This window comes from Mauremys mutica, chromosome 7 (assembly GCF_020497125.1).
Source record: "Mauremys mutica isolate MM-2020 ecotype Southern chromosome 7, ASM2049712v1, whole genome shotgun sequence".
In the NCBI taxonomy this organism is placed as follows: domain Eukaryota; kingdom Metazoa; phylum Chordata; order Testudines; family Geoemydidae; genus Mauremys; species Mauremys mutica.
Genome location: NC_059078.1, coordinates 127,740,476 through 127,760,919, shown reverse-complemented (window position 1 = coordinate 127,760,919; position 20,444 = coordinate 127,740,476). Strand labels below are relative to the sequence as shown.

The 20,444-nt window shown below is 45.1% G+C and overlaps 1 protein-coding gene across 1 annotated transcript in view; it reads right to left on the bottom strand.

Annotated features, from left to right (window-relative positions):
* The window catches only part of LCOR (ligand dependent nuclear receptor corepressor), an 89,257-nt gene that overhangs the window by 59,398 nt on the left and 9,415 nt on the right, over positions 1-20,444 (bottom strand). The window lies entirely within an intron of this gene.

The window sequence follows — 20,444 nt, the reverse complement described above, 5'->3', positions numbered from 1 at the left end:
AACTGATTAAATTGCTAGCTATTATGATTCTGAAGATAGTCTGCATTTGTCAGGGTGAGCATTACTCAATGAAGCGGGGTCCTCCAGTGCCGCCTAGCTTCAACTAGCAGCAGAGTGAAATTAACAAGATCGGTCAGTTTCATGGCAGCACTCTGAGGACACCTGTTAAACTAGCAAGAACCACATCAGCTTTAACAGCTGCTTTTGGGGAAAGCTCTGAGCAGCAACCAAAGTAGGTACTTCAGCTATTTACAGGGGAGAATAGGATAATTTCTCTGCACCTTGCCTGAAAGTTTTCTTTCTTGAAGTAATGTGATCCACGGACCCCCCCATAAGACAGAGTCTCTGCTCTGCTCTGTGCAGCCTTGGAGACAGATGAGACACCTGACAGTCTATGGCCAGGGAGATGTGCCTCCTCCACCTCTGAGAAGCCCACACCATTCGAGAGACGTTCACAGCAGAGGAAATCTATAACCATAGTGTGTCCATGAGGAACGTTAAGGATTAAGCACTAAGATTGAATACTAACAATTCTCCTGCAGAGCAAGGAATTTCAGTGAAGAACAAACTTGAGTGCCAGTTAATAATCCCATTTCTTTCCCAAGTTTAAAGCCCATTCAAGGTTGGTTGGATTTGTGGACCTCATTACCTCAAGCAAATATTTTTTCAGATAATGCACAGATACAGATAAAAATAAGGAAACATAAGGAGGTCCACAGATCCAGAGACACTAGGAATTTCACAGCAGTGATCTTTCTGCCTATGAAGTTGCCACACCTAGGAAGGAGTACGGCAGAAAGGGATCTAGGGGTTATAGTGGACCACAAGCTAAATGAGTCAACAGTGTGATGCCGTTGCAAAAAAAGCAAACGTGATTCTGGGATGCATTAACAGGTGTGTTGTAAGCAAGACATGAGAAGTCATTCTTCTGCTCTACTCTGTGCTGGTTAGGCCTCAACTGGAGTAGTGTGTCCAGTTCTGGGCACCGCATTTCAAGAAAGATGTGGAGAAACTGGAGAGGGTCCAGAGAAGAGCAACAAGAATGATTAAAGGTCTTGAGAACATGACCTATGAAGGAAGGCTGAAAGAATTGGGTTTGTTTAGTTTGGAAAAGAGAAGACTGAGAGGGGACATGATAGCAGTTTTCAGGTATCTAAAAGGGTGTCATAAGGAGGAGGGAGAAAACTTGTTCACCTTAGCCTCTAAGGATAGAACAAGAAGCAATGGGCTTAAACTGCAGCAAGGGAGGTTTAGGTTGGACATTAGGAAAAAGTTCCTAACTGTCAGGCTGGTTAAACACTGGAATAAATTGCCTAGGGAGGCTGTGGAATCTCCATCTCTGGAGATATTTAAGAGTAGGTTAGATAAATGTCTATCAGGGATGGTCTAGACAGTATTTGGTCCTGCCATGAGGGCAGGGGACTGGACTCGATGACCTCTCGAGGTCCCTTCCACTCCTAGAATCTTTGAATCTATGAATTTATATTTTGAGAGCTCTGTTGAAGGACAGTTTCCTGAGCTCTATGGAACCTCAAGATAATATTTGGTATGAAGGAAGTTAGTTCTGAATACCTCTATCTTTATGGAAGATACTGTACTGGAGAATCCCTGTAGAGAGAGCTTCCAACTCAGAACCTTCAAACTGAAGAGACTGCTTTAAAAAAAATGCCACTTCAATTGGTTAGGAAGTATTGAGAGAGACTTTCCTGACTGGTTCAAATGGAAAGCCAGTAAAGCACTGAGAACCAGATGTATAGGCCATGGAAAAACTCTTGTGTACTTCAGGACCAGATGCAGAAAAGACTTCTTTCCAAATACAACATTGGAAATCTGGATAAGATTAAATCCACATCTTGCCTGCTGCATGAAGGACACTAGACAGAAGCAGCTACTTGACCTCTGAGTGTCTGAATCACCACAACTGGCCTGAGTCCAATTTGAAGTCAAGAATCTGTGGTACTGATGCAGATATTGGGGGATGAGACAGGACTGGGAAGAGATCCTTGTCCTGCCAGCTATGGGAAAACCTCAGCCAAGCTCATGAATTAGCTTGACTTAGAAGAATTCTTTCTGGAAGCTAGAAGCAAGGATATTACCTCTTGACTTGAGACTGTTCAAGAGCCAGGCACCCCCAGTCTGTCCAGATTCTTATGCATTATTGGCTGCTTTAAAAGCAGATTCCTTCTGGATAGAAAGCTGATGGAAGGTCTTTGTGCTACATCGAGGAGGTTGGAGAACCAAGGCCTCCTTGGCCAGAATGGGCTACCAGAAAATGCATATAGAAATCCCTCTGGCCACTTGGTCAACAGGGCCTTGGCTTTGTAATCCTGCTGGCAAGAAAAGAACCCTGGAGCTGTATGTTTCAGATGGGAGGCCCAAATCTATTGCTGGGAGATGAAATTCCTTTACCAGGAGATGGAACCCTCTGGGTGTAATTCCCAATCTGAATGTTCTTTCTTGCCTGCTGAGCCAGTCTTAACATTCATTCTCCCTGGAATGTTAAGGGAGCAGACTGGCAGCAGATTCTCCTCTACTCAAATCCTCAGGAGGGAAGTTTCTCTTTGAAGGATTGTGGACTTAGAAAGGGGGGGAGTAACAATCAAAATATGGAATGACTGAGGGGTTGTCTGTCATGATCAATGCATGAGGGGAATCCAGATACGGTTCAGAGCCTTGAGACCATATCAGATTGCCCTCTCGCCAGTTTATGCTATGTTTATTTCTGTTTGGACCAGATCCCATAGACCAGGGGTTCTCAAACTGGGGGTCAGGACCCCTCAGGGGGTCACGAGGTTATTACATGGGGGGTTGCGAGCTGTCATCCTCCACCCCAAACCCTGCTTTGCCTCCAGCATTTATAATAGTGTTAAATATATAAACAGGTGTTTTTAATTTACGGGGGGGGGGGGGGTCAGGTCGCACTCAGAGGCTTGCTATGTGAAAGGGGTCACCAGTACAAGTTTGAGAACCACTGCCCTAGACAGTCCTTGACCCTCCGTGAGCACCCAATCCCTCTAAAACAGTATCTATAGCAATAACTCCCCCGACTAGCTCACATATTGGGAAGCCTGATTCACATCTGATGGATCATTCAGATGGTGAATGAGTCAAAGTGTCCTCTCAGATGCAGAGAGCACTATTGGGAGAGGAATAGGAGGAAGCTTTGTAGTGGCCCCATGGAACCACAGGCCCGCTGAAGACCATCCACCCAGGAGGCCACTGATCCCACAAAAGATGGCTGCCATGAAGGGGAAGACCTGGATGACCTCCTGAGAGCTGCTATTAATACTAGCAGCATTTCAGAAACACTTGGTGCTGTTGTTAAACCAAAGGGCAGTAAACTGTACTGGTAGTGTTTTGCTAGGAAAGCAAAGCGTAGAAAGCATCTGTGAAACTGCCAAGTTGGGCTATGTACTCTCAGCCAGTCTGTAAGAAGGGAGCTGTAGGATAGATGGCTACATGCCCTGTCTTGTCAAAGGATCCACAGACATGAGAGATCAGCTATTCAGGGCATGGACATATGCTAAGAGATCCAAAAGGTATCCCCATTGAACAACTTCCAAAACCCAACTGAGCAAGGTCACAAGAGACCAAAATATTGCTAACTGAAAACTACCACTGGAGCTCCACCCCAGACCGTGCTGCCTGCAAGTCATGTTTGCTTTGAGGAACCTGAGGTCTGATCAGAAAATTTACCTGCCCTGCCACATTACCCTCCCCACATCTGTTCTATTTTCTTCTGGTGTAGTTGGGTCCTTTCCTGTACGATTTTCTATACTGGCCTGCACGGAAGGACTCCCAGCTTTGGACTATGGCCTGTTGTCTCTCCTATATTGTTTGCTGGGGGCAAAGGTCTCATTTTTCCTACTAGTGGCTCTCCAACTTGATTCAAGGTATTGCTGAGCAGCTTGCAATCTGTGGAAGTGGCTAAAAGCAGTTTAGCCTGTGAGCCTGCCTTCCAGCCCTGGAGCCACAGGTCAGCATGCTACCACCTTGCAGCTCCTGGCCCTAGCTTAATAGCTGAGGGCATCCAGGGAGGAGTCGGATACAAACGCAGCAAAGCACATCTTTTTAGAGAGACATGTCCAGTTTAACAGGCTCTCTGTGCTTTAGAGGTACTGTCAGCCACATTGTAAACCCATGCCTGGATTGCTCTGGCAAAACAAGTGGGGACAGCTCAAGCTCCAGAAATGTGTCGCCAATTCAATTCTCCTATCTATGGGATCCTCTACAGGAATGGCAGTATCCTTAACTAGAGAGGCAGGTCTTCAGCCACCTTTGAAAAGGAGGCCAGATTTGATTTTGATTGGGTGGACATCTGTAGCACTATTTAGCCCCCTGCTCTGTCTTTTGGCCTTGTCTGGAAGCTCCCACTCCTCCTTGATAATGTTCTGAAAAGGGAAGATTTACAGGAATATACGGTTCTACCTTAGAAGCAGCAAAGAATCCTGTGGCACCTTATAGACTAACAGACGTTTTGCAGCATGAGCTTTCGTGGGTGAATACCCACTTCTTCGGATGCAAGAATACCCACTTCTTGCATCCGAAGAAGTGGGTATTCACCCACGAAAGCTCATGCTGCAAAACGTCTGTTAGTCTATAAGGTGCCACAGGATTCTTTGCTGCTTCTACAGAACCAGACTAACACGGCTACCCCTCTGATACGGTTCTACCTTGGAACTAGAGAAGTACTATCACCCAGTAATCTCACTTTATCAGACAGGCTTTTCCTTTTCTCCTTCATAGGGAGTTCCTCTAGAGGCATATCTAGTAAAGATGTTGGCCTTTACAAGCATAGTGCTAAAACAGATCAGAAGGAAAATGCTTATCCTAAATCTCTTCTTTCTGATCTGGGTCAGAATCAGAGAGCTAGCCTTCCTCCCAAGAAGTGTATTGGATTCATGCTACTCATGGGAAGCACATTTCACTTGGTTCCTCTTTGCCTCTCATCTTACTCTCTTTTCCAGAAGTCTCAGAACAATGACAGTGAGGAAGACTGTTGGTCCAGAGTACAAAGGCTTGTGTGCTTTTTGTTGAAGCAACTAAAGAGAGCTGATCAGAGACTTTTTTCTTATATTTCCCTTGATCCTCCTCAGATAGAGAAGGACAAGGAAATTTCAGTCCTAGTGTCCCCTGGAGACCACTTTGTGGTGGCTCTTTCAAGCAGCTGTCTTGCCATGAAAAAGGGAAAATTCTTCGAGACGTGTCCCTCTATGGGAGCTCAACTGTAGGTGCATCCCTGTGCTGCTGATCTGAGAGCTTTGGTAGCAGCGTCCGTTCAGCCTGCGCATGCACTGCTTCCCCCTTGTGTTTTACCACGAAGCTAACCAGCCTTGCACAGGCCAACCCTCTTCAGTTCCTTCTCTACCACAGAGTATTGACAAGGACTCCAATGTAAAGGGGAGGAGGTGGGTCATGGGGCACCTTTACGGACACATCTCAAAGAACCATAATTACTGCACAAGGTGAATAACTACTACTTCTTCGAGTAGTGTCCCCTAGGATGGCATAGTGCTCTGCAAAGGTATGTGCAGATGCCCAGGTAGCTGCTCTGCAGATTTCTGATAGCGGGATACCCTTGAAGAAGACGACAGACAAGGAGACCCATCTCAGAGTGAGAGAGTATTGAATATGGGGGAGTTAAATTGCAAATCTGATAAGAGTTTGATACAGTTCAAGACCCATTTGGAGAGTCTTAACTGAAATAGCAGTGCCTTTTGACCCATCTGCAATGGAGACAAAGTGTCTCGGATATTTTTTTAAAACTCTTGTCTTGTCCAAATAGAAGGCCAAGGATCTCCTTACCTGGAGCGTATGGCTTCCCTATTATTCTGATGAAGTTTGGAATAAAAGGTTGGAAGGTGGATGAGCTAGTTCACATGAAATGTGGAAGTCAGGTTGGGGGTGAAGTTCAGATATGGTCTAAGCGTGACTTTGTCAAGGAAGAACACTTTGAGGGGGTGGGAATGCACTGCTATCACCTCTATCCTTCTAGCCAAGGTAATGACGACCAGGAACACCACCTTCATGGAGAGGTGAGTTAAAGGACACATGGCCATGGGGTCAAATGGCAGTCTAGTCAGTCCTTTTAGTACTAGGTTGAGATCCCATTGTTAGGTAGGAAGATTGCATTGAGGAAAGAGGTTCACTATACCTTTGAAAAACCTCTTCATAGTCGGGTGGGAGAAAACGAAGTACCCTTCAACCTGCTGGTGGAAGGTTGCAATTGTTGCTAAGTGGACTTTTAGCGAGCTAATAGTTTTCCAATTTCTGGGAGAGTCAATAGGTCATCTAGGCTTATTGGCAGAGCGTCTGTATCCGGGGTGACACATTTGGGTTGGCACCAGATTCAAAAAATCGAGTCCACTTTTCTGGTTGGTACAATGGGTAGCTACTTTTCTACTGTGTGATAACCCTTCCTGTACCACCTCAGAGCAAGATGTCTCGTGCTAGAACCATGACAGAATCAGGCTTTGCACTGCAGTGTCTGCAGGTTGGGATGAAGAGTGTCTCTTGTTCTGCAAGAAGCGGTAAGTAGTAGTTGGAAGAGTCATCGGTGGACACAGCCTCAGCTGTGACAGGTAAGGATACTAAGTCTGTCTGGGCCACGTGGGAGCAAATCAGTATTATGTTTGTTTTTTCCTTTTTATTTTCAACAGGACTTTCAGCAATAGAGGGAATGGGGGGAAAAGGTGTAAAGATGACCCCAGTCCCATAAGAGGAGAGCGTCCCCCATGGAATGTCGTCCAAGCCCCACTCTGGAGCAGTACTGTGGAAATTTCTTATTCTGGTAATTGGCAAACATTCTCTAAATAGGTCGGGGAGTATCACTGAATCTATCTCCTATTTGTGGTCATGCGGGAATTTGCGGGTGAGACTGTTCACTATCATGTTGTGCACCCTCGGTAGGTAGGCTCCTGATATTGTGAGAATGCACCAGTTCCAGACCTTTAGTGCTTCCATGCACAAGAAGTGTGATCTGGCACCTCTTTGTCGGTTTGTAATACATGCAGGCCATATTGTCCATGACTTGTGTGTGTGTGTGCCTCTGATCGGCAGGAAGAAGTGAGCACGCACATTTCTGACCACTCCGAGTTTGAGCAGGTTGATGTGAAGGCATGTCTCGGATGGAGACCATTTGCCCTGCACTGTGAGATCGTTGAGATGTGAGCCCCAGCCTACGAGATCAGGAGTAGTGATGGGGAAGGCTGAACAAACGGGATTCCCATGCAGACATTTATTGGGTCTTTCCACCAACTAAAGGATTGTTTAATCTTGGTGGGCATTGATAGTAGTTTATGTTGTCTCTGTTTAGTCTTTAAACTGAACCAAACTATGCTTGGAGGCATCCCATGTGCAGTCTGGCATGAGCTATACTCCTGGGGGAATTCTGCACCACTGCACATGCACAGAATTTATGTCCCCCTCAGATTTCTTTGCTTCCCCACAGAAAAATGACTGATGGGGAAGCAAAGGGAAGCCACAAGAGCGTTCATGCGACCCTCCCCAGCAGCATGTTTCAGGTGCCCAAGGCAGCTGGCAGAGAGGTAAATCACTGTGGGGCAGGAGGCGGGACTGGGGAAGACCTGGATAGTGGCTCCTATCTTGCACTGGGCTCAGCTACTAGTCTGGGCTGGGGAGAACGGGACTTCTTCCCCTGCAGGGCATCCAGGCCTGGGTCAGACTCACCCCCAGATTTCTCCTCCAGCTGCAGGAACCTGTCTCCCCCACTCCTGCTTCCTGCACCCATCGCTCCCCTGCTGCAGGAGCAGGGATCCCTGTACAGGGAGCCACTTGCCTATCCGCCCAACCCGCCTGCATCCAGACCCCCACATACTCAGACCCTCCTGCCAAGCCTCACCCCCCACACTCAGAACCCCCCAATGAGTCCCACTCCCCGTGCCCTGCACCACCCTGATGAGCCACCTGCTATCTGAATCCCCTCCCCACCAAGCCCCAACCAGTTGCACCTCCATCCCTGCCCCTGTGCATCCAGATCTGGATCCCCCACTGAGCCGTCTGCACCCAGACTGCCCCACACAGAACCCTCTCAACCCGCACCTGGATCCTCCCACACTAAGCCTCTCCACACTTGGATCCTGCCTTGCTGAGCCTGCCTGCCCACACCTGGTGCACCTGGCATAGAGGGGCAGAGGCTCTGGGATGTTTCTAGGGAAGACCCGGTCCTTGCACTGTGTCAGGGTTGGGTGCAGCCTCAGCAAACCTGTCAAAAACTGTAGCTTTGAGGACGTAGGTTGAGATCCCAACTGTTTCCATCTGGGAAATCTGGACTTCTTTCTCTGAGGTTCATACGACTTACGATGGATATTTGCGAGGAGCAGGGTTTGAATGACATCTGAGGGCTATACTTTCTCTTATACTGAGATGTGTGGATCCTGGAGTCTCTTAAGGTGTGGAGGGAAGTGTCTGTCCTTTCAACAAACAGTTTTGTCCCTTCAAATGAAGATCCTCCGCAGTTGTTTGAACCTCTTTTGGGAAGCCAGATAGGTGCAGCCACGAGGCTCGTCTCATCACGAAGGCAGTAGAGATGGAATGTGCTGTCATGTCAGAGGTGGCGCCTGCAGACTGGAGAGATGTCTTCATCTCCCATTGGCCTTCAGTGACAATGGCCTTGAATTGTTCCTTGGGAGGATCTGGGAGCTGCTCGATAAGGGAGTTGAATTTTGAGTAGTTCTGGTCATCATATTTATGTGGAACTGAACAGTGGCTGAAGAGTATGTTTTCCTCCCAAAAAGATCCAGCTGCTTCCAATCACGGCCGTAGGGGGTTTGATTTGAAATGGTGCTGGTGGCCCTTTGAGTTGACCACATCCACTATGATCAAATTGGGTGGCGGATGGGAGAAGAACTCCATGTCTTTCACTAGCACATAATATTTTGTGTCACCTCGCTTACATGGTGGGGCCGATGCTGGGGTCTGCCACGTGATTTTTGGCAGCATCCAAGAGTGCTTCATTAATAGGGAAGGCTATACTGGACAAGGTAGAAGAATGTAATATGTCCTCTAGCTTGTGGTATGACTTGGTCACTTCCTGTAGTGGTATCTGTAGTGCCTCTGCCAACCACAATGACAGTTCTTGAAACAGTTTAAAGTTATCTACCGTCGATGGCAGAGGGGGCATCACCGTCTCATCCTCACCAGATGAGAAGTGAGCCTGAGGAGTAACTTCCTCCTCAACTTCAGCCTCTTGTTCCTCCTTCATCTGTTGAGGTGGAGTTCAGATGCCCTCAAAGCAGCAGCTGAAGGAGGATGGCTCCTTAGTTGCTGGTAGGCCAGACTAGAGCTTTGGAAGGCATGTTCTCTGAGCCTGATAGGGCCACTGTGAGGGTGGGAAGGGGCCCGGTGGTTGTTACCATGGCTGCCCAGACCATGTGGACGGTATGGTTGTGGTTCACAGCAGAATTGGGCACCAGACGGAGGGTGAGAAGAGTGATGGGAGACCACGTCCTCTTCCTCACTTTCTGACTTGGAGAATTAAAAAGGTGGTGCACGACAAGAGATTGCTGGTGAGTCTGGATCTCCAGGTGAACTCGGTATCGAGGCCCCGGTACTGAGCAGAGGCGAATCCGGTGTGTCAGACAGAGAGATTCGTCGCATACCGGAAGTCCAGCGGCGGCAGAGGTGTCCATACTGGCGGTGGTTTCTGGTGCAGAGATGCCTGTGCCAAAGGAGTCCGTGATATGGACCTGACAGTATGGTCTGTTGGAGTCTGAAATGCCACAAGCTGTACCAATGTCAATATCTGTACCACAGGAGCCTTCCTTGGGGCAGATTTTCTCTGTTTCTCATGCCTAGACAGTACCAATGGTTCCTTGCCTGTGCCCACTGTGTCCTTAGGCAACCCAACACGCTCTGTTGGGATGGTACCACAAAAGCCTGGGATACCAGATTTAAACAGCTTCAGTGCCATTGGTACCGATGATACTGATCAAGCCAGAGACTGTTTTCAGCTCAATCGGGGCTTGCTGTGGGCACTCTCAGCCCCTTTTTTAGCAGCCTTACATGAGTGGCATGTGGAAATCTTTTGGGGCTCATTTCCCTTAGTAGAGAGTTGGGGTGAGGTTTCCCACTGACCAGGGTCTTGATGCAGCTCAGATAATTGAAAGCCTGACTCCATAAGTAGGAGTTTGAGCCTCAGTTCTCTATGCTTTCTGGATCTGGGCTCCAGTAGCTGACACAAACCACACTTCTACAGAATGTGTTTTTCTCCCAAGCAGCAGATGCACTGAGCATGTCCATCAGTCACTAGGATAGATTCCTTGCAACCGAGACATTTCTTGAACCCTAGAGGAGCTGGGCATATCCTGATACCCTGTTCAGACAAGGGGTCGAAGAAAGAACAAAATCTTTCTCTTTTTATTTTATTTTTTAAGGCAGCCATATAAAAGATAAATGAAGAAAAGCAGCTTGAACAGGTAGCTAAAGATTAACAATTCTACAGAGGCTAACCAACAACTAAGGAACAGCTAAAGCTCTGTCTCTAGCCAGGGAACGTTGAGAAGGAACTGAGGCGGGTTTGCCCACAAATAGGAGCATCGGAGGAAGAGGGGGCTGTTCACATCTAATCTGTGCATTTTTATTTTCTTAGGATATTTGGATTCAACCAGAAGAATACCACCCACTGTATGAAGACGACTGTGGTGTCCTTAAGGATGGAGGCCCAGTTAATGCACACTATTACTACAGCTGACAGACATGTAACAGAGGTTTACGGTAATTGAGAGCAGTCTATGCCCCAAAACCCTCTTGGGCAAGGTGGCGGCAAGTAGGCAAGATACTTTCAGAGAAAAAAAGGAAGAGACGTACAGTTGTGAAACTGAAAGGAGGTTCATTAGGATTTGTAGCCCATCAATCAAGGTCATGACCAGAACTTGAGTACTGCCAGAGGACTAAGAGTGGCGGGCCTCAGGAATCCATTAAGTAACAGTTGTGTGGGTTTCTTGCAGAGCAAAATATCTGCAGTCACTGACTTGTTTCTGCAAAAAGTGTTGGCCTTGAGGCCCATGGTTAGCCCATCTTGTTAAAAAGCCATTAGACTGTCCTTTGCTTCAGCTGACTTTGCCCTGATGTGTGTCCTTTATAATTCTAATATCTAAACCTCAGGTGAAAGAGACATCTGTCACTTTCCTCTGAGACTTTGCCTATACTTGCAGCGGCATGTAGGGTACATGTAGCTAGTTAGTGAAAGGCACACTATATCCACACTCGCTGTGAGGTTACATGCAGCGATTAAAGGGGCCAGCAGGGGAAAGTCCCACTCCACCTTAATTACACCCTCAAACCAGGGGAGGAAGAATTATGCAGCTCTTCAACTTTGCACGTTTTATTTTTTGGCGTTTCATATATATATATATATATATATATATATACACACACACACATATATATATATACACACACACACACACACATATATATATACACACACACACACACACACACACTTTGCACTTTTCTGGGTAGCTTAGTTGAGAGTCTATGGTAACGGTCTCAATGCTCCAACTGAAGAGAGATCTCCTTTTTGGAGAATCTAGAGGAGAAGTTTAAGAGCTTAAGTCTCTAAGAGTAATTGTGAACAACATCCTTCACCAGTCCTTAGGCCAAACCCGTAAGAGAAAAGGGTAGGGAGCCCTGGGATGGGTAGTGTGAGTTACCAAGGAGATTGAAGAGACTGTCTGCAGGTATGCCTTCCTTAAAAAAAAAAAAAAAGTAAACTCTTTAGTATCTCCTTCAGGACCCCAGAGACTGGAAGGAGAGATTGAGTCTCTGAGGGGTGGGGATCAATCACTTCACCCCATGTTCCCTGCTGCTGGGTCCTGGCTGAGTGAGGACTGGACACACAAAATGAGAAGCTGGAGCCACTGGAGACAATTTGTTTGTAACAGAAAGGTTGTAGGAGCTCACACGTAAATAGTGGGATCCTGTTGTCTCAACTGTCTCAGCATGGATCTTGTCTAGTTGCTGGCTGGGAACAAGAATTTCTTCCTCCTGGTTGCTATGGGGGTACCTTGCCTCTCCCTGAGATTCAGGAGTGATTCAGTGAAACTTCCCTGCTTGCTCTGCAAGCTAAGGTAATAATTGGAGATATACCAATCTCCTAGAACTGGAAGGGACCTTGAAAGGTCATCGAGTCCAGCCCCCTGCCTTCACTAGCAGGACCAATTTTTGCCCCAGATCCTTAAGTGGCCTCCTCAAGGATTGAACTCACAACCCTGGGTTTAGCAGGCCAATGCTCAAACCACTGAGCTATCCCTCTCCCTGTGGGAAAAGGAGTCCCAATATCTATGGAAGAGGCCGGGGAGGCCTATGCCCATAGTTCCATATCACTCATTCTGGTGTGGTCTCACCAAAGGAAATTCCCATGCAACCTGCTCAACCAACCTCCTCAACTGCAGGCAGGCTGGGAGCCTTTTACTGCAGCCTGATGCCTCTGCCCTTTCTGAGTGGGAAAGCGGGGAGAGCTGCTGTTCTTCAAAGCTTTTTTATGGACTGGTTAGACAGAATGCTGAACGCAGGTTGTCCTGGTCTGCAATAACTTAGGTCATGGTCAGCATTGTATCAGCTAGCTCCATTATTCACAATCACATCCAAAGGAACATTTTATTGTAGACCAGTGCTTAGTGCAAGTAGATCGGAGAGTGAGGGAGGTGTGCATTGACAGGAAGAGAGAAAGAATGGTAGAAAAATATTGTATTGAGAGAAAGGTTTTTGGGTTTTTTTTAGGGAGGGGGACAGAAGAAGAAAGGAGGGAGGTAGAGAACACAGTGTAAGAAATGGAGATAAAGGCAGAGAGAGGCTGAAGACAATTCAGGAAGAGATACATCAGTATCTTATATATAAATAAAGAAGTGGAGTGAAGCCAGGGAGAGAATAGTAGTAGAAGAGGTCCAAGTTATATTTATTTAATACAATTAAATGAACTTCTTTTAAAAGTAACATGTCAGTCATGTAAGCAGTACCATATGCCTTTATGCTGTAAGAGATGTAGCTTTGCTGCAGTGTGGCTGGGGATGGAAAGATCCAGGAGCAGAAGGTGCACTGAAGTGTAGCATAGGTATCTTTTACCCTAACTAGTAGCGTTGAGTAATCTTCAAGTCCTCTGTACCCTCCTCTTATTCTGAATAGGGAATTCAATTCAGGGTACATTAATAGCAGAAAGATGAGCAAATTTTAGGCAGTAGTCCTTAATCTGTTCATCATAGTCAGAGACCCATACGCACTATCATAAGTTGGACTTCAATTCTGAAAGTCTAATTTAAATTTTAAAAAAGCATCTTTTAATCAAATATTAAACTGATTAAGTCATTCGATACAATCACCCTATGCGTAAGTGTGCTGCAGAAGTTGTCGGAGTGAAGCTGGAAGTTTGGGTAATTGGGCTTTTGACATATGGTAGCAAATAGTATCTATTCCACAATCGCAAACTAACTGGATATCTCTGCTAAAGCCATCTGTGAAACGGCGACATTTAAAATCATCTTTAGGTTAGAAAGTCAATATCCCTTTGTCGAGCCATTGCATCTGGAGGTAGTTTAAAACAAAGTGATGACACTCCATTGGTTTAGACTCAGCTCAGGTTTTCTATGCAACCATAAGGGATAAGTTTTAATGAAAGCTTTAGATTCAAGAGCATAATTCCATGGCAAGGGGTGGACGCCATGGAAAGTTTCACATGGAATACACGAGGTCCTCGTTACAGAGAGTACAGCACTGATCAAAGTAGTTATGGTTACATAAATACTTCCATTCTAACCTATGAGTCACTTCAGCTTGAAAGGTGAAACTTTCAGAAATTAAGTTCTCCACAGTTGGTCTCTACCCAAATAGGTGACTTTTACTGCAAAGTTTGCTCATAAGTAGTTCAGCTGTTAAAATACAAGGAAAATGGGATGTGCTTATCCCCTATTTAAAAATGTCCATTTTTATTTTTTTTTAAATTAAGTAAAAACCGCTCCAAAACAGCTGTGGCTAGAAAGTTTAAATTTGGCATGGAAATAGCCCTCATTGAGTGTTCTGATGAAAATTGGTTTCATTTTGACAGTTATGACTTGTTAAGGAAACATTCTATACGTGCTCAGTGCATTCTGTAGAGTTCTTAGAGTTCAAAGTGCACAGCTAAGAAAGTGAGACAGAAAGACACAGTATAGCCTGCATTAGCTAAGACAAGAAAAGTTTTTAGTGTGCAATGAAAGAGAAAGGAACTTTTGCCTGACTCACTGTGCATCTTGTAATATAAACGCTACAATAGGTTCACAGGAGAGGGTCTTTCTCCACTGGACTTCTTAAGATGTTTAAGAGATGTGCCGGTGAGGTCTTTGGGACCCTGATTCCCATAACTTCTTACCATATTTCTTTGACAAGGTAACTGGTTTGGTGGATAAGGGGAATGCAGTAGACATAATATACCTGGACTTCAGAAAGGCTTTTGACAGTGTCCCAGGACATTCTGATAAATAAGCTGGAGAAATGCAGTCTTGACGGAACTACCATTAAGTGTATACAGAATTAGTTAAACAACCGCAAACAAAAAGTAACTATTCATGGAATGATGTCAAATTGGAGGAAGGTCTCAAGTGGGGTTCCACAGGGAATCTGTTCTGGGTCCAGTGTTGTTAAACATCTTTATTAACGACCTGGATGTAGGAAGAGAGAGCATATGGATCACATTTCCAGATGACAAAAATTGGGGAAAGGGGGAGGGTTGCCAACACTTTGGGGGATAGAACTAACATTCAGAGGGATCTTGATAAATTGGAGAACTGGGCTATGGACAACAAAATAAAATTCAACAAAGACAAATGTAAGATGCTGCCCTTAGGGAAGAAAAACCAAATGCACAAATACAGAATGGAGGATAACTGGCTTGCCAGCAGCACTACTGAGAAGGATCTGGGAGTTGTGGTGGATCACAACCTCAACATGAGTCAGCAATGTGAGACTGAAAAGCAAATGCAATCTCAGGTTGCATTAACAGAGGCATAGCATGCAAGTTACAGGAGGTGACAGTACCACTCCACTCTGGTCAGGCCTCAGCTGGAGAACTGTGTCCAATTTTGGTCACCAATATATAGAAAGGATGCAGAGAAACTAGAAAGGAGTCAACGGCGAGCGATGAAGATGATCAAAGGGATAGAATGCAAGCCCTATGAGCAAAAGCTGAAGGAACTGGCTATGTTTCATTTGGAAGAGAAGAGATTGAGGGGGAAGATGAGATCTGCCTTCAAATACTTAAATGGCTGCCATCAAAAAGATGGAGAAAAGTTGTTCTCTCTTGTCACAGAGGGCAGGACAAGAGGCAATGGGTTCAAACTACAGCACAGCAGATTTAGATTCAATCTCAGGAAAAATTTCCTAACTGTAATAAGAGTAGGACAGTGGAACAGACTGCCAGGGGGAACTTGTGGAAGCGCCTTCCCTGGAGGTTTTCAAAAGGAGGTTGGATAGGAATCTGTCTTGGATGGTTTAGACACCACAAATCCCACATCTCAGCAGGGGGTAGACTAGGTGATCCTTGCGGTCCCTTCTAATCCTATGATGATTCTATGATATAGCTCCACATTATGGATTCCCTCCTCCCAGAGAACACAGGAAATTCCATCAAAACCTAATATTCCATCAAATTATGGAATTCCATTAAATTCCATCAAAAATTAATATTCCTTAATACTAAGGTAGCAAGCACACCTAAGCACTCAATCAATAAAATGTTGTACATACTACTTTAACTCTGCTCCCTCACGCATATGTTACAACAGTTTTAACATATTTGCATGCTACTTGGAGTACACCACTGTATTTTTTCCAACAGTCTTAAGATACTTTATTGTCACAGTGATCCTATATAGCTGGCTGACCTCACACATCAAATTCCCTAAGACTTGTCTTTAAAGAACTGCATAGCTCCGACACTGCCCACATCTCAGTCATGATTTCTTACTACACTCCTTTTCAGACCCTCAGCTCTTTCATGCTCCCTATACTCTGTAAAGCATAAGTTATCGTACCAAATGATTCAGAACTTGGTTGAACAATTAAGTTGAAGGAGATACCAGACGTGGCTATGGTGTAAGAACCCAGTCATACCCATTCGATTTAAAGTATTTAAAGACTGCGACCCCAAGGAAGAGGAATTAAAAAGTAGTATAAGGGTGGATAATTAGGAGTAATAGGAACAAATTGACCAAGAGAAATCTTAGAATAAGTATCAGGAAAGATGCTAGTGATCAGATCTTGTAAACTAAGATTGCCAAAAGAAAGCTGTAGATGTTTTCCGAAGAAGAACCACAAGCAAGAAAACCCCAACTTAAATTATCAGGTTCACTTCTCTTTTCCGATGATGCTACAAAGATATTTCTTAAAAGGATCTCACAAGTGATGTTAAAGACTCATGTGATCCAAGTTCCAGCAGTGCCTCTCTTCAGATTGGGGAGGGAGAGCCAGAGATCAGGTGACATCACTATTCTGGTTTCTAGTAAGGTAGGGAAAAATAGGCTTGTCTGTTCAGAAAGATTAGGAGTATCTTTATAAGTCATAAAAACAGATGTAAAGATAAAAAGTGACTGCAGTTCATCCTTAGCTTCCTTAGTTTTGCCAAATGGTGGTGGGGGGGTGGGGGGGGGAAGAGATGACAGAAGCAAAAAGCAAAATGCAACTCAAGTCATTTCTGAAAATCTTCTCATTTAAGAAATTTGAGATTGCATCTAAAGAGGTTGAAAAGAAGATTTCTTCAGTTTTATCAGGATCATATTAATATACCACAACACAGGCAGCTTTCTAATGAGAGAGGTTCAAGAGTGCCAAGCATCACCTGAACCTGAGACAGAAGAAAGACTCACCAACATTCAGCTAGTTCATGACAGGCAATAGCTGCCAAATAAACTTGTCTGGATTAACCCAGACTAAGAACCTAGGCAAGCAGTTTGTTATGGGCATATAAAGGAATCCAATTGGGCCCAATTGCACATCACCATTTGTTTTTTCTACTTCAATTTGTACATCTCCCAGTATGCTAGAAGCCTGGAGGCCTCAGATCATTGGCTAAAAAACTAGAACGAGGAGTACTTGTGGCACCTTAGAGACTAACAAATTTATTTGAGCATAAGCTTTCGTAGGCTAAAGTGGATTTTAGCCCACGAAAGCTTATGCTCAAATAAATTTGTTAGTCTCTAAGGTGCCACAAGTACTCCTCGTTCTTTTTGGGGATACAGACTAACACGGCTACCACTCTGAAACCTGGCTAAGAAACCGTTCTTCTTGAACTCGGGAAACATGCTATCAGGGAGAAGGTTGCTGGGCTGGAATGGAAAAAGTTGTGCCAGCTCTGACTGATCTGTGGCTAGACTGAGAACACAACTCATATAATTGGTCTGTGTGGTAGTTAAGTTTAGGGGAGAGGAGGATGATTAAAGAAACAAGGCTAACGGACTCAAAAGGAGTTTTGTTTGCAGGACTCCAAAGCTCTACTGGCCTGTAAAAGTGCGCCTGCCTTATATGCACATTCCATAATCTGGAACTATTTTGCTAGAAGACTATCTGAACACCACATTTCTTGATAAATCCACTTGAATCCAGCCAACCTTGAGGAAGGCCTTTTGAGCACCAAGGAAGATCTACTTCCTCAATCTTTATTGCCATCTTGTGTATTAAACACAAAAGAATGATAATATGTAACATGATTATCCACCATCAAATCACTTGGCACACTAACAAATTCAGCTAGTACCAATTAAGCAACAATAATCATTATTGACTACCTTTATGCTAAACTGATGTTCCAGAAAAAAATCCCAATAAACTGATGACTAGTGAGGTAGAATACTTCACCTGCACATGAATATACTTTGTAACAGTTGAACTTTGTCACACCTTTCATCACAAAGCACTTGATATGTTCCACACAGCACTAGCTAACTAAAGCAGACTGAGGTGAAGGGCAACAGTTAAAATGATGTATATTCTTCACAGCAGCAGCTGGGTAACAACATCAGGGCCAACCCTGCTCTTTGAAAACACCTCATCACAGACTCTAATGTCCACACAGCCAACCAAGATTCAGCTTGTAAGATACAGAATGAAACGTCTTCAGTGAACTACACAGAACTTGACTCCTCTGTCTTGAAGATGGAGACCTGACCCAGCCCTTGCCTAGATTTGCACTTAAGGAAGACAAAGTCAGCAGTGAAAATAAGAACTCAGGACCTTGTGGCTCCAAACCTAGTACAGTTACTAACAGCAACTTGGTGAGGAAAGCAGAAGGGGACCTTTTGCCAGACTCTAGACTATTTTAAGCTTTGTCCAGCCCAATTCAGTACTGAGGAGTACTACCCAGTTCACAACAAGGCTAAGTTTGCTACAAACGCAAAAAGAACAGGAGTACTTGTACTTGTGTACAATTTATTTGAACATGAGCTTTCGTGGGCTACAGCTCACTTCATCGGCTGCTTATGCTCAAATAAATTTGTTCGTCTCTAAGGTGCCACAAGTACTCATGTTCTATTTGCGGATACAAACTAACACGGCTGCTACTCTGAAACCAGCTACACACACAGTGTGTATGCTCAGTAGGGCTTGCAAAACTGATTCTCAGGCCCTGACTACACTAGGAAAAGCTGGTGTTTTTACAATGAGATCTAACAAGTTGTAACACCACAGTGTAAGCAGGACAAATTGTAGTTTTACCTCAAAGTAGCTGGTCAAAGTGAACCCTAAGACGTGGTCTATCTACACTTGAAATTTACCATGTTAGCTATCATGTGTTAGCTTCATCATTATATAAAACACACCCATTTTTCAAGTGTAGATAAGGCCACAGGACAAGCAGAAATTTTACCTCAGGGTGGGCTTAACTGGGCCAAGAAGCCACTTTCAGGATGGGAGTGAGAAAGTAAGGAGTGGAGCAGCCCAAGCCACTGTTGCTTGACCAGCAGGAGAGGAAACAGGCAGAAAGCAGAGAAGCCCTAAACTGCTTGTTTTTCTGGGAGTGGAGAGTGAAAATGCAGAGAGCAGAGTAGCAGGAACTGCTGCCCTTTTATGGAAAAATACAGAAATGAAGTAGCAGACACACCCACTTCTCTGAAATAGGAAAGTAGGAAACTTCTTACTGCTACTCCCAGAGAAGAGGGGGAGCCAGGAGCAAAGTGGCCCATGCAGAGAACAGTTGCTAAAAGGCAGGACTTCCCAGATGTCCTGGAGGACTAGCGTTAATTTATAGGCAGTGGGTTAATGAAGAGCCCAGTATTCATTCAGTGGTGAGAATCGAGAGGTATCCCAAAATTTGGGGGGCAGAGGGAGAAGAGAATGGAAGAGGATTCATTAGCATTAGGAGGGAGACAAGAGGACATCCCCAAATACATGTATTTAGCGGGATGGGGAGAATTCAAATAATAGAATCATAGAATCTCAGGGTTGGAAGGGACCTCAGGAGGTCATCTAGTCCAACCCCCTGCTCAAAGCAGGACCAAACCCAACTAAATCATCCCAGCCAGGGCTTTGTCAAGCCTGACCTCAAAAACCTCTAAGGAAGGAGATTCCACCACCTCCCTAGGGAACCCATTCCAGTTCTTCACCACCCTACTAGTGAAAAAGTTTTCCCTAATATCCAACCTAAACCTCCCCCTCTGCAACTTGAGACCATTACTCCTTGTTCTGTCATCATCTACCACTGAGAACAGTCTAGATCCATCCTCTTTGGAACCCCCTTTCAGGTAGTTGAAAGCAGCTATCAAATCCCCCCTCATTCTTCTCTTCTGCAGACTAAACAATCCCAGTTCCCTCAGCCTCTCCTCATAAGTCATGTGCTCCAGCCCCCTAATCATTTTTGTTGCCCTCCACTGGACTCTCTCCAATTTATCCACATCCTTCTTGTAGTGTGGGGCCCAAAACTGGACACAATACTCCAAATGAGGCCTCACCAGTGCTGAGTAGAGGGGAATGATCACATCCCTCGATCTGCTGGAAATGCCCCTACTTATACAACCCAAAATGCCATTAGCCTTCTTGGCAACAAGGGCACACTGTTGACTCATATTCAGCTTTTCGTCCACCGTAACCCCTAGATCCTTTTCTGCAGAACTGCTGCCCAGCCATTCGGTCCCTAGTCTGTAGCAGTGCATGGGATTCTTCCGTCCTAAGATTCTTCTTGTCCTTGTTGAACCTCATCATATTTCTTTTGGCCCAATCCCCTAATTTGTCTAGGTCCCTCTCTATCCTATCCCTACCCTCCAGCATATCAACCACTCCTCCCAGTTTAGTGTCATCTGCAAACTTGCTAAGGGTGCAGTCCACACCATCCTCCAGATCGTTAATGAAGATATTGAATAAAACCAGCCCCAGCACCAACCCTTGGGGCACTCCACTTGATACCGGCTGCCAACTAGACATGGAACCATTGATCACTACCCGTTGAGCCCGACCATCTAGCCAGT